We start from the raw sequence: 13554 nt of genomic DNA, 5'->3' as shown, positions 1-13554 counted from the left end.
GGGCTGGCCAAGGGAAGGAGTGAAGCAGGTGACTTGGTTCTGCGAAGGGCAGAGTGAAAGGGGGCAGCATCGGGGCTCCACAAGAGAGGAGCAGAGAAGGGGATGAGGGCAATGGGGAAACAGGCACGTTACAAACAGGTGAAAGGAGAGACGGGAAACACGTGGCAGAGCACAGAGGAGGAAGAAAGCAGAGGGTTAAAGAACAGCAGAAATGGAGACAAACCCGAACTTCAAGAACCACTGGAAGACCTTTTGCTTTGCTGACACTGGTAGCTAACAGCATGGGCCACGTTTACTTCTAGCGTGAGACGCCTGGAGCACGACACGGGGGCTGGCATTCTGGGCCTGCTGACAGGCCGGACGGTCATACCGAACCCAGGGGTGAGGTGTGACATGGGGGCAAGAGCTTGCCCCTCGGCCCGTGGCTGCGCCCCTGCAGCCGCACAGCAAAGGCGGCAGCGCCGGGTCAGGAGCGCAGTGAAACACGCGCCGCCCGCTCCTGGGTTGCTGGGTATTGGTTTACTTCAGCTGGGAGCCTGTACATTAGCTCCCACAGGATTTTAAAGATGTGATAAAGTCCTTGCAGTAATCAAATAGTGCTCGGAGCCACAAATGCACCAGGAGACTATAGGTCAGCCAGGAGGGGAACACGAGGGCAGTGCATGACAAGAATCAATAAAGATAATTGTAACGGAGAGGCCTGTGTATGGAAAACAATGCAAATGGTTTTATGTTTCCACTCATACCTTAAAATAAGTCTCTGCAAAAGCAAATCAATACAATTAAATTGGGATTTCTGATTTTTCTCATGAATAAATCAATAAATTTTCAAATACTCATTTAAGTTAAAAACATTTCTGTCCCCCCAGAAGGGTGGTAGAACATGCCTCAGCATGTCTTGGTTTCTGGATCGTATGAAGCGTGCTTTAGACAGGCTACATTTGCAGTTAAAGCACGCTAAGAACAGCAAGGATCTTTGGAAAGATGCCTCCAATGCAAACAAAACCACTGAATAACAGTTTTGAGCAGGTATATAAACAAACAACAAAGTCAGAGATATCACTGTATTAAAAATTTTTGCTTCCTTTTCTTTTTAAAGGGATTTCAAGTCCTCATCAAGTTTAGTGAGACTGGAAGTAAATATATACTTAAATGGTTGGCTAAATTGACATTGAAGTTATTACAAAAATTATTTTTAAATTCTACTTTCTTAAAAGATTTTTTTTTTAAAATCTAAAGCACAATATACTCGTTCTATCTCTGAGATTTTAATTCTAGTTAGGAATATACTTCAAAGGAGAGAGAAAATGTGTAAGACAATAAATATGAGATGTTTACAGCAATAGACTAGTGAAAATGAATGCACATTTTTGTTCTTTAGAGTTTCCTTTAAGCTCCAGTAAAAATGCATAAAACTAATAGGAGGAAAAACTGAATATGGATAAAAATTTGTCAAAGAATCGCTCATCCTAATAAAAACAGAACAACGCAGAGCATTTAGAAGAAACCTGATTCAATCTAAAAATGAAGAAAAAAACCCCCAAGGTTAAAGCTGAGGCACAGCACAAGAATCTGCAGAAAGCAGCAGGAAGGCTTGTTCACCTGCATTTGATCCTGACCAATACAGATGGATCAGCTGCAAAGACAGGAGGTAACTTGGGTGAAGGTGATCGGTAAATGATCCAGTGTCAGAATTTTGCAGAAGGAAGTAAGAACATCAAAGTAGAAATGATGGACTAGGAAGAAAAACTTACATAAAACCAGAATACTGATAGCTAAAGTCCTGGAGCCGGTCATGAGGGAGAAAGTTTAAGGAAAAAGGAGTTAAAGAGAGCTGGTGTTTACTTAAAGAAACAATACTAACCACACATACAATACATACTAGCACAGAGCTAGAAGATGCAGTAAAGACTCAGCTTAGCTCTTCACTGAAATAAAAGAAGGAAATGAAGAGAAAGGAGAAAGTAAGGAGTTAACAAAATGCAAGTATAAAAAATAAATTGAATAATGAAAAACAGAATTAGAAAAGCAAAGGTATAAAATGAGATAGATAGACCAAGAAATGTCAAGAGGTACAAAAGATATTCCACAAGTACGTCTGTAGTAAAATAAAGGAAAAAAGCGTTAATCCACTGTTCAACAGAAGGAAATCTACTGACAGATAATTCAGCAAGGCCAGAAGCAGCTGATTTTGGTTTTGTACCAGCTAATATCCGAAGTAGCAGAGTGACAGGAATAAAATCTCAGCCTGAAAAAAACAAAAGAATGGATGAGAAAATACTGTGAAAATTAGCTGTTTTCAGATTGGTTGGGTTTATAGAATTTCATGTAGGAAACTTGAAGAGCTTGAAGAAACTTAAAGAGGACTGCAGCCATCTCGGCATCGTCAGCAGCCACCTTAGAACTCTCAGCAGCCACCTCTGACAGCTCTTGGGGACTAAGGGAGGTAGCAGAAGACACAAATATGGGAAAAGGAGGAGCTGAAAAATTAGGCATGTCAGCTTAACGTGTCTTCCTAGAATAAGTCCATTTGTAAGCACCTGGAAAAAGAACAGGGAGATGAGTCACATGTGAGGTACATTAATCAAGAATAAATCATGCCACACTGGTCTAATTTCTATCCATGACCGGGTAGCAACACCGATAGATTAGGAAAGAAACAGTACATTTTCAACCCTTCACTTTATTGAGACTTTGTCACTGTCTCATAAGATACTCTCCGCTGTGAAGGGCAGATTAAATTCTTACAAAATAGGTGCAAAACCAGTTGGAAAAAAAATATTTTGAAAGCAATTAGCAGTGAAGCAAAGTCAAATTGGTAGTCATACCAGAGATCTGTTCTGAGCAGCATTCTCAAGAATGTATCACATCTGATAATATTAAATATTAACACAGGATGAAGTAGAACGTACACTGATTGATTCCACAGGAGACTTCAGGATGGGAGGGACTGCATGTACATTGGAGAATAAATTTACAATTTGATGCAGTTTTGACACTGGTCTGAAAAAAATATGATGCTGTTATGCAACTACAGATAGTGCCAGCTACTTTTCCGAGGCAGACAGAATCAGCTATATAAAGACAGTGTAGGGAGCAAGTGTCTTCATGGAGTTCCACAGAATGAGAAATAAGGTTTATAATAGATATTAAGCAGAACTGAGTATGTAACGCCATACTTGCATGAAAGCAACAAATACTGTACGGGGATGTAGTAACAGCTCAGACACATAATGCAGTTCTGCTATAATCAATGTAGGTAAGACCTACGCTAAAGCACCGCGTCGCATTTGCCCACTTTACTTCAAAAGCATCTAAACCAGCTGTACAGAATTTAGAGTACTGCAACAAAAATAATCAGAAAGCAAAAGAAAAATAATCAAGTTGTTCATCTAAGGAAAAGGCAAGTTTTAACAGAAGTGTGATAAAAAAGTCTTCAGATTTAAAAGATCTTTGAAAAGAAGAAAACAGTGACCTAGCCCATCATGCAGAGATCAGGAAATAAAGAGCTTGAAGGGCTGTAAGAACAGTTCAGGTTAGGCAATGGTGAAGCTTTTCTAACTGTGTGGACAGTGAATAGTGGCACAGATTCCCGGGGAGGTGTGGTTCCTGTGTTCAGAGGCTTGGGAGGATGTTCTCCCAGGGGTGACACAGCTGTAGTGGATTGTGCAGGTGGCTCAGGGATGGACCAGAGGCTTTCCTGAAGCACCTTGTAGCCTCACTATGTGGCACTGAGCAATTTTCCAGGACAACTTTACACGGCTAAAACGAGTTCAGCCAAGACGGTGGTGCTTAAAGGCATAATCAGCAACTCCCGGAGTAGCAGGCCAGGACTCAAGCAAGCAAGGCAGTCGCTCCTAGAGGAAAAAATGTCATTGGCATCCAAAAGACGTGCCCAGCAAAGAGTCCCCTCAAAGTTACAGCCTTTTAAATCTACTGCCGCGAACTCTGGCTGCACTAGCGATGAGCTGAAATGCAGCAAGTGGAACCACAGGGCCTGGAATGAGTTTGCTGTAGAAAGGCAAGTCATGCTTCAAAGGCAGAGAAATGTAACATTAGTTAATAGGAGATATGGTGTTCCACCAACAATCTTCTGTCAGAAAAAAGAATGGATTCTGTAAGGGATCATATCTTAGGATAACAGTCACAACTTGGCTGAAGTCCAAGAACTTTTTGTAGGTCTTTACAATCTTGGATCTCCCATTAAGGGATGCTTAGAAAGCACTTACTAAAAAACTTCAAATTAAAATACTTGATGAACACATTTTTCAGGACTTCTGAATAAGGGAAAAGTTATCATGTCAAGACCTCAAATATGCAAGCAATTAGAAAAGCTTATAAATTATCACCCATCTCCTGGCCACAGCAGTGACAAGTCGCACCTGCTCTTAGCTTTCCCTCAGCATGAGATAAAGCAACACAGCTGAATCATCTTGAGCCTTAGCTACTTCATGCCTTTTTTCTAGCTGGTGCACACAGTTTACTATGATCTCCTGATCTTCCCTGAAGTGGAGAAGGTGCATTTGGGTCTGCTGGGTAGAGAAGGGAAAGCTGCAGGTGTTGATAGGGGGAAGCAGGAAATTATAATGAAAAACTGTGATAAAATGGCTTTCAGTGTTAACACTGACAATCTGTACATTTATGGATTCACATTTGGGCCATTCAAACAAACCTTCATGAAGCTAAGCACTAAACTCCCTATTTAAATGGAGGTGAAGCAGGGAAAGTAACAATTTTAGCCTCTACTCCTTCGAAGATTCAGATATTCATGCATGAAGCAATACCATAGACTTAAACAGGACTATTCATGTGTATAATTTTATGCACACGTATAACCTCTGGAGAAATAGGCCTTAGATTACAAGCTATAGGGCAAGGGCTGCCTTTATTTCTGTGCTTCTTACACCACTGAGCAAGCCATATGCAAACAAATAAATAATATAATGAACAACAATAATAGAGACCTACCATGAGGTCTGTATTTGTCAAGTTATTTGAATCTGCCAAGGAACATCTCTTATAAAAATACATTTTTCTATTCCCCTTGTTAAATAGCTGCAAAAGGATGTTTCTTCTGAGCCTTTAAATATGAAAGAATGTTTTAGAGCTACAGTAATCTGGAACTATAGAATTAAATGATGAAGGTGACCTAACTTGGTACTCTCAAATGGTGACACAGAAAACGCATACTGCAAAGCAGTGAGATGAAATAAAACAAAGCCAATGAATCACGTTTTTCCCATGACCTCAGTGAGGCTCATCTCTGAAGAGGGAACAAGTTCCAGTATTTATTGGAGTTAAGCATGGCCTGTGAGGTTACCAGGGTGATCAGATAAACCTGTGCACTGCAGCTGATCCCTTTATTTCCAATTGGGGCACTGAAAAGAATTGCAAGTGACATCTGCTTTCCTGCTGGCTGGCAGGAGATCCAGAAGAAACAAAGGACAAAAGCCACACAAGTCGAAAGGTGGCAGCAGCAACTGTCACGTCACTAAGAGGTCTGTTTGTTTTACACCCTTAGTATTTACTGCTACTGGTGATTTAGGGCCTGACCCAAATGTCACTGAAATCACTGGAAGGTCCCTAAATGACTCAATAGGTTTTGAGTCAGGCCCATAGCATTCCATTCTCCTAAGTGTATTTCAGAAAGCAGAGCATCTTTAGTTCTTACTGCTTCCAGATGACTTCTGATGACTGCCATGCTTGAATATCCTTCTCTACACCTCTTGAACAGCTACCAGGGCCCTAGCTGGCTCACACGGAAGGAAATAAAACATACGAAAACACACTCCAATGATATTGGCCAAAGTATAGCCAGTCAGTAACATACAGCTGGCAGTTAGCAAGTCCCCACAGCTCTCCCATACACTTCCCCCATCTATTCTTATTAGTATTTCTCAAATCTATATATCCGTTTTCAAGAAGTTGCCTTTTTCTGTAATATGTCATCTATCTCAGCTATTTTGACAGAAGGCATAGATAATAACTCTAAAGATGAGGAGCCTTTAGAGAGACTGCTCTTTTCCCAATAAAAAATGGTTATTTCCAGTGCTACAGGATAACCATATAGCAGGGATAAAGTTGAACATACAGTATCTTAGCTGTGGGACTGCATTTCCAGGTGGAATGAAGTGTTGGATAGAGTACCCTAAAGTCATTTCCATCGGCCCTATTTCCATCTGCAGATAAAGGGTGTGTGCTCAGACTGCACCAAGCTCTGCGCTCAGACTGCACCAAGCTCTGCTAGGATGCTGTGGGTACAACTCCACACTCAGTGAAGGCAGCTTGCCGAGAAACATCCGAGAAGCAGATGGCTAAGATTCTGTCATAAAAAAGCTCCTTTGAAAAGCATTTTGGTCAAAATTTGAAGGAAAATGTGACCAGTATTGTAGGAATTCCTGTGCTCTGTTAGCCTATGCTGGATGTCTAGAGTAGCCCTATGTAGAACATGCTGATATGCCGATCGATGCCTGTCATCAGAAAACAACCCACGTCCTGATCTCTCACCAACCCCCCAGGGTGCACAGTCCATAAGAAATCCTGGCACGCAGTCCCTGCCACAGGGAATTCCGATGGATGGAACGTGTTACCAGGACGGAGCTCTGTCTGGCTTTTCAGTTGTATCTGCAGGGAGACCTCACGGCGCTCCTCAGGAAGACAAAAACTTTGAAATAGAAATGGAACCATCACTACCACTCTGGAAACATTCCAGTCACCTCTTCACTATCTCCACACAAATGTATGTAAGCAGCGAGAGAACCAACCTGTGCTCCCTCGCACTCTCCACAAGACAAGTACTGGGAGCCACAGAGCAAAGTGCCCGCTCACGTCTCCCAATTGGAAAAGTCCAAAACTGACCGTGACCGACCTCGTGCCAGGTCCGCAGGTGACTTAGCAACGCTTTGCAATTAACAAAGGACAAATTACCCAGAAAGAGCACTTTTTTCTGCTCTTCATCTATGTCTACCAATAATCTAAGATTGTATTACCAAGGCACCTTCAAAGCACCCATGCTCATACAAGACAATCATACAGTTTTTTAAGAAGTACCCGTAAATAGCCAAAGTGGGAAGCAGGGTAAGACATGAATGAAAGAACACACAGTCATAAGGATATTCACAAAATTAGGGAACTTCCACAGAAACAAGAATTACCCACATTTAAAAAATATTATGAATTTCGTAAAACTGCAGCACCTATAATCTAAATACCCATATATTTAACTAAGTACAAATTAACTAAACCAAGCAAAACAGACTAGTAGTAATTGTCAGAACCAGTGGTTAAAACAGCTCCGTTTTATTCTTTTTTTCTGACTGCGTGACTTTGCACAAATCACGTAATCACACTGTGTTTCATTTTCCCCTTTCTGGAGAGAGACATACTAATAATTTCTACCTTTGTAAAATGCTTTGAATACTGTCAGGAAATGGGCTACTATCAAAATATTCAGACTAATGATGACTGTTTTAAAAATCTGTATTCTTTAAATTTAATAAAATGTGAAGACTAAGTGGTATGTTAAAATACTTTCTAAAATTGCTTTTCTTTAGTAATCTACATGTATTAATAATAGCATACACAGGAAAATATGTCCCTTTAAATTCTCAAATACAATCAGCATAGCAAATTTATTTTAGAAAGTTACATTGAAATTGCATTATTAACACTTCCACAATGTTTCTCTGACAAACTGTAAACGTCCATCCTTTTAACACAAAATGATTCAGCCATTACTAAAAATGATACTTCGCTGTGAATGTCAAAGGGAAAAAGAATATTGAAACAGACTATGGCCACTGCACAAAACCCCCCAGAACATGGCTAATGATGTCTTATTTTCCTGTCATTTTTCTACTTCCCTGCTACAATGAAACAGCTGCTATAACTACACTGCACACATTGAATAAAATGTCAGCAAATGCTAACTCTGCTGTGAGCACTCCTGATATTCTGATAGAGATGTGACTACAGTTGTCATAAGCAATCGCAAGTCAGTGTTGTCATAGATTTCTCTGCTGCGGCATTTTTTTAACCTACAAAAGAATAAAGCATTTTCTTCATTGTCTCTCATAAGAACTACTGGTTTCTTAGTATCCATGGTTTTAATAGCATGTTTGCCTGAAATTATTTACTTCTTGAGAAACAAACTATAATGATGAAGGTGAAAAAGTATGATAAACGATAAGCAGCAAGGTTTCTGGTTTTTAGGATCTGCCTCTCAACCATGGTACACTGTAACTATTCAAGAGGCAAACTGAAGGGAAATTAAAGATTAATGAGCTTCTGGAGGATTTACAGACACCTTCATAACTTCTGCATGCATATCCCACTCCATGTCTCCCAGAAGGCACGCCTCTAGACAAACATGACTGGATGGGCTCTCCTGGGCTTCGCTTACACCCAGATGCCAGAACTGCCCTCTGACGACCAGGTGGTGAAATTTTACACAAAGTGGTTTCATGACAGATATAAGGGTGCCAAAACCTGGATGGAGAGTGAATTAGGGGGTGAACCCATCAAAATTAATGGTAAAACCTCTGACTCTAGCGCAGTGAAAATGCCACTCAAGTCAGACAACAGCACCACAGTCTCCCATGTAATAATGGTCTATGTACTGTGTGACCCCAGCTGGTCATCCAACCTCCGAGGGTTTCAACTTCTGCATCTGTAAAATGAGGATGACAGAACCTACTCACATCTCTGGCAAGTGATGAGGCTGAGCAACTGAAAACAATGTCGAATGCTGCAACTGAAATCCTGGAAGTCTAGTGTCTACAGATTCATTCTGGGCATTTTAGAATGATTTTTAACACTGAAAGGAAAAGACATCAAAGCGAGACAGGACTAGAAGGTATTGAAGGTTACCTCTTGAATTCCCTGGGGAGGCCAACAAAAAGTTAAAGCCTCTGGCAAGTGGGGAAGAGAAGTTAATTTAAACACATTTTGTGTCTCTTCTGGGGTTTCCACACTCCTCCAAGTTCAGGACAGTGCATTGTGCGAATGTACATGAAACAAAGAGACATTGAAGCAGTGCAGCACATCTGCCTCAGATTCCAGCTGCCCTATCTACTCCTCATTCTTCTACTTGTCATCCTTCTCAGAAATAAATTTTTGCTAAAAATGAAGCTGAGAAGGAATAATCCAAGAATATCCAGCCCAACGTGTTCTGTTATCCTGCTTCGCAGAAGATTTTTTATGATTTACATGGATGTTTTCCAGCTACATAGAATGTGTTTCCTAAAAAAGGAGAATGGTTGTTTCTGTAGTATATAAAAGTAAACAGAGGAAGGAAATCCCACACTGATGGCTAGACCAGAACACATCTAACAAAAAACATAAACATTCATCTTTCAGCCAAGTATTTCTTTACTTCAGCAGCTTTAAGTATTCTGTCATAAACATTAAAAACAATTCAAGTACTTCTGTTTAATTTACATATCTGTGTGTCAGTGGAAAAGACAAGCATTCTGCTCTTGGCAAATATCCACAAAACAACCTTCTTATCTTCCTCAAAACTTCTATTTCCCATGATGTCTACAAAAAGCTTGTCATAGTGGAGAGTGCTGATGTGCTGAACCTGCTACCTACCCTGTCGCATCCAAGTCTCTCAGACTGTGCAGTTTATATATCGGGTGGTTTTCAAAACTGGACTGTAGTCTTGGTAGGGCAGTGCCCTTCTTCCTAGTGCTTCTGACACAAGATATAGGCCCTGTCCCTGACTGGGGCGCATTAGCACTGCCACAGCTCTGCCAACCACAGTGAACCTTCCTGACCAGACAGACGGGACCTGGTCATGAGGGCTAACGTCATGAGGACAACCCTTCGACATCATTGCCTCCTCCTGCTATGAGGGAGCATCATCATCTGATTCAGTAATGCGCAAAGTCCAACAGCATAAATTCAGGGAGATACTGGCTACAAAGGATAAGGGCTTTTCTTTTTCTTTTACAGTAAGATCTAGTTGTGGTCTCACACATTATCACAGAATGAAACTCTTAACTGCTGTATTAGTTAATCAGTTAATTCAGTGTTCTTCAGATACTTCAGATTCAGTGTTCTTCAGATACTTTGGCAGTAATTGTATTGATTAAAAATACACAAAGGCATTTGGAATCAGATTATTAGATCTGAACAACACAGAATAACATGGCTCATATTCCACATTAATGCCATGATGCAACAGGAATAATCAGTGAGTAAAATGCAAACATTGGGTTGATGTGCATCTCTGTGAATAGTAGGTATTCACCATGAAAATAGTAAAAGAATAATATTATTAATTCCTACCAATCTGAATGAAATATATTTAGCACTGGAAAAGAGCAAATATTTCATATTTGTAAATGTACTCCTTCCCTCCTCCTAAGCTGCTACAGAGCTTTCAGCTGCCTAACTTGCTACCATTTAAACCGAGCTCATTCACATTTGTTCTTATTTTTTTGAATTCCAGCTCATCTTCCCCTGTTAACTCGTGAGGGATGAACGTTTCTAAATACACTCTAAGCTGCTTCTGTTGCTAAATGAATATTGCAACTTGAAAAAAATACGGCCCCACAAATGCCACGCAAAACACTGCAGTAATTAACCCAAGACCATTCAGAGAGGCAAAATTACTCTACACAACATATTCCCTAGCTAACCACATCTCTTTACATCCTGATTCACCCCAGTATGTTTCTGAAACAGATGACCTCTTTTTACCTCTCTCAGTATGTAGTCCAAGCTGTGTAAATTCTGTGATGTCTGGCTTTTAGGGATATCACAGAACCAACTCCGTCCCTGTGAAATGGGAAGGGACCTATTGTATGTATTTCGTAATTTATCCCCTTTCTTCTGTTTAATGTTGGTGTTAATTTTCACATCATTGCTAAAAATATTGCTTTGTCCAGCTGAAATTCTGTCCCTGCCATCTGTCAACCACTCACCTCCCTTTTAAACACAATCTCAAAATCTTCTTTGGCTTCATTGACTCTTTAGTGACTCTTTGTGGGCTGTATAAAGGAGTGTTGCACTATGTTAAGCACATAACAGCGTGAAAACGTTTGCTGTTCCAGAGAAGTTTAATTACCGTAATCCAAACCAGCTTGCCTGGAAATACGGAATGTATATAGAGTATTCCCAGCGACCTTATATTAAAAATCCATCATTTCTGTAATAAGGTAGGCATCTTCAGCTTCTCCATGCCAGGTGGTCTAGGAGATTGTCGTGGGGAAAGGAAGATGCATCCTCCCCAGAGGAATTTCTGGTACAGTGAAGCCCAAACTTCACTGCAGATTGTCCGGTGTCTGTACTGCCACAAGGATACCCAGCACTTTCCAGGCAGCAATCCAGGCTCTCTACCCCAAACCTCACAGTGGAAAAGCCACACAAAACACAAAAAGACCGCATTTCAAGAATACCGACTGCAACACTGAAGAAACCAAACGGACTAAGTAGCATTCAGGAGCTCTAGAGAGACAACCTCCCAGTTTTCTTCTCCTTCCCCTAGTTTGGACCAGTATACCAGGAAGACAAGAGAGACACAGGCCCGGGACTTTTTTGGAGCAGTGGCTATACACTTACAGTGTAAGGAATGCCAGAAACCTTACTGGTGCAGTTTTGTTAACACAGGTTTTTCCAGCATTGCCCTGGAACCTGCAGCAGCTAACACAGATACTTAGCAGAGCGTGAACTGAATTGGGGGAAACAAAAGGGGAGAGGGAGAGTTAGGCTCTTTTATCTTGTGGACCACTACAGTTTTGCCAGTTAAGATGAGGAATCTTGTGCAGCTAGTGACAACAGGCTTTTCTTAGGTTCATTTCCCAGCCTCATTTGGAATAGCTGCCAGAACCCAGCAGCCTGCAGGCCACAAGCTGAAAATCCCTAATCTAGACTGGCTCTGAACACAATTAAGACAACTCAAGAGGGAGGGACAGGGGAACAAATATTTGCCTGGCTCTGTACACATATTACAGCAATAACAGGAATACATTATACAAATCGGTATTTAAGCACAGGAGACTGCAATCACACAGGCTCATTTGTGATTTAGCAGTAAATTGCAGCAGAGCTGCAAGCTGGATCGACTAAACAATCCCCTGCCACTTGTCCCCCTGCTTCCCCCACAGCTTATGTGGGCTGGCAGAAATGCAGTGTTTGGGGCAGAAGAGATGTCTCAGTCCGTAGCTGACAAGCTCGTAGTGCTTTGTGCGGAGGTTACACACTTAAGGCTGCAGACAGTTCACAGCAGCCTCCAACAGGACTGCTGTGGTCCATCACCTCCTTGAACCCCACACCCAGACTCTGCGCTGTTGTTTGTGCTGGCCCTGGCCGGGAAGCTAATTTTCATCCAAAACGGCAGAAAATTAAGCTCAGAGACAAAGTCTATGTGTTTCTGACAGTTCTGCTCCCTCACCATCAGGCGAACAGGAGCGTCAGTGCGCTGCAGGAGAGGGCATGTGTAGCAGGATGCAGAGAGAAGGGACTTCGGAGGGGCACACAGGGAAGGACGGACAGGTGCCCAACAGCCCCAGTGCAGGTCACTGGAAGCTGCTGTGGAAGGGCTGCCACAGCCCCAGGGCTCTCCCCAGGCCCAGATGTGCTCTGCTCTGGGACCCGATGCTCCCACCACCTTCCTATTGCACAGCCACCTCCTCTGCCTCTGCTCCCGGTGTCGCTGCTGGCCCTCATGCAGCTCTAAGGGGGGCCGGGTCAGAAAATGGGCTCGGGTGAACCCACGCCATTGTGCAAAAGGCTACAAGGACAGAGTGGTGTGAGGGAAGATGTTTCTTTAGTCCCCTCAGATTCATGCTGCTTTAAAGAGTGAGGATGGACAAAGCAGTACTGGGAGGTTTACAAAGACTCCCCTGTTAAGCTACTGGCTCTTCCAGTTCATATTTAAGATTATTACACAAACTGTTTATATAATTTCATTTCCCAAGTGAAAACAAGTGTGGCTGAGTAATCCTAATTAGAAGAAGTGTAATAACTGGTATTGCAAGTAAGATTTCTTTTTTTCAATTTTTATTTTGGAACCTGAATTATTTATTCTTTCCCTTTCTCTGCTAGTCAACTCAGCTATGTGTATTTGCCTTCCCTCACTAACTGCTGTCTTTAAGACAGCTGCATCACTGATGATAAAGCACACAAAGATCAAACATGTTCACAATCTTGTGCCAAGCTTTAATGCAGAAGGAAATCTACAAAAAGAATAAATAATGAGAAGTCATAAATCATAAATCTTTAAATACCTGAACAGCACTTGCTCCTTAACCATCACTGGAGATAATAGTCCTAATTACATTTTTGTCTCTATCATAGATACCTGACATTTTTGCCTCAGCAATTCCAACTTGGAACACCTCTAAAGGAGCACCCCAAACCAAACACTTGTCTTGGTGTTGGTGTTCTTTGCACAGAGTCAGCACAAGGGCCTCCTGGTTCTAGACTAGCTAACACAAAAAGAAGAAAAAAATCACTGGACAGCTTTTCCCCACTATTTATTAACCTCTCAGATTTTTGTCATGTGTACACAGACGAGAAAACCGTGCTGCTAAATGATCAGATCAGACA

At 41.6% G+C, this 13554-nt stretch overlaps 1 protein-coding gene across 4 annotated transcripts in view; it reads right to left on the bottom strand.

Moving 5' to 3' along the window:
- RAPGEF4 (Rap guanine nucleotide exchange factor (GEF) 4) overlaps nt 1-13554 on the bottom strand; it is a 79913-nt gene that overhangs the window by 56395 nt on the left and 9964 nt on the right. The gene's annotated exons all lie outside the window — the stretch shown is intronic.

This window comes from Apaloderma vittatum, unplaced genomic scaffold (assembly GCF_000703405.1).
Source record: "Apaloderma vittatum isolate BGI_N311 unplaced genomic scaffold, ASM70340v1 scaffold4389, whole genome shotgun sequence".
In the NCBI taxonomy this organism is placed as follows: Eukaryota; Metazoa; Chordata; class Aves; order Trogoniformes; family Trogonidae; genus Apaloderma; species Apaloderma vittatum.
The sequence above is the reverse complement of the archived record's forward strand: the minus strand, read 5'-3'. Positions and strand labels throughout refer to the sequence as shown.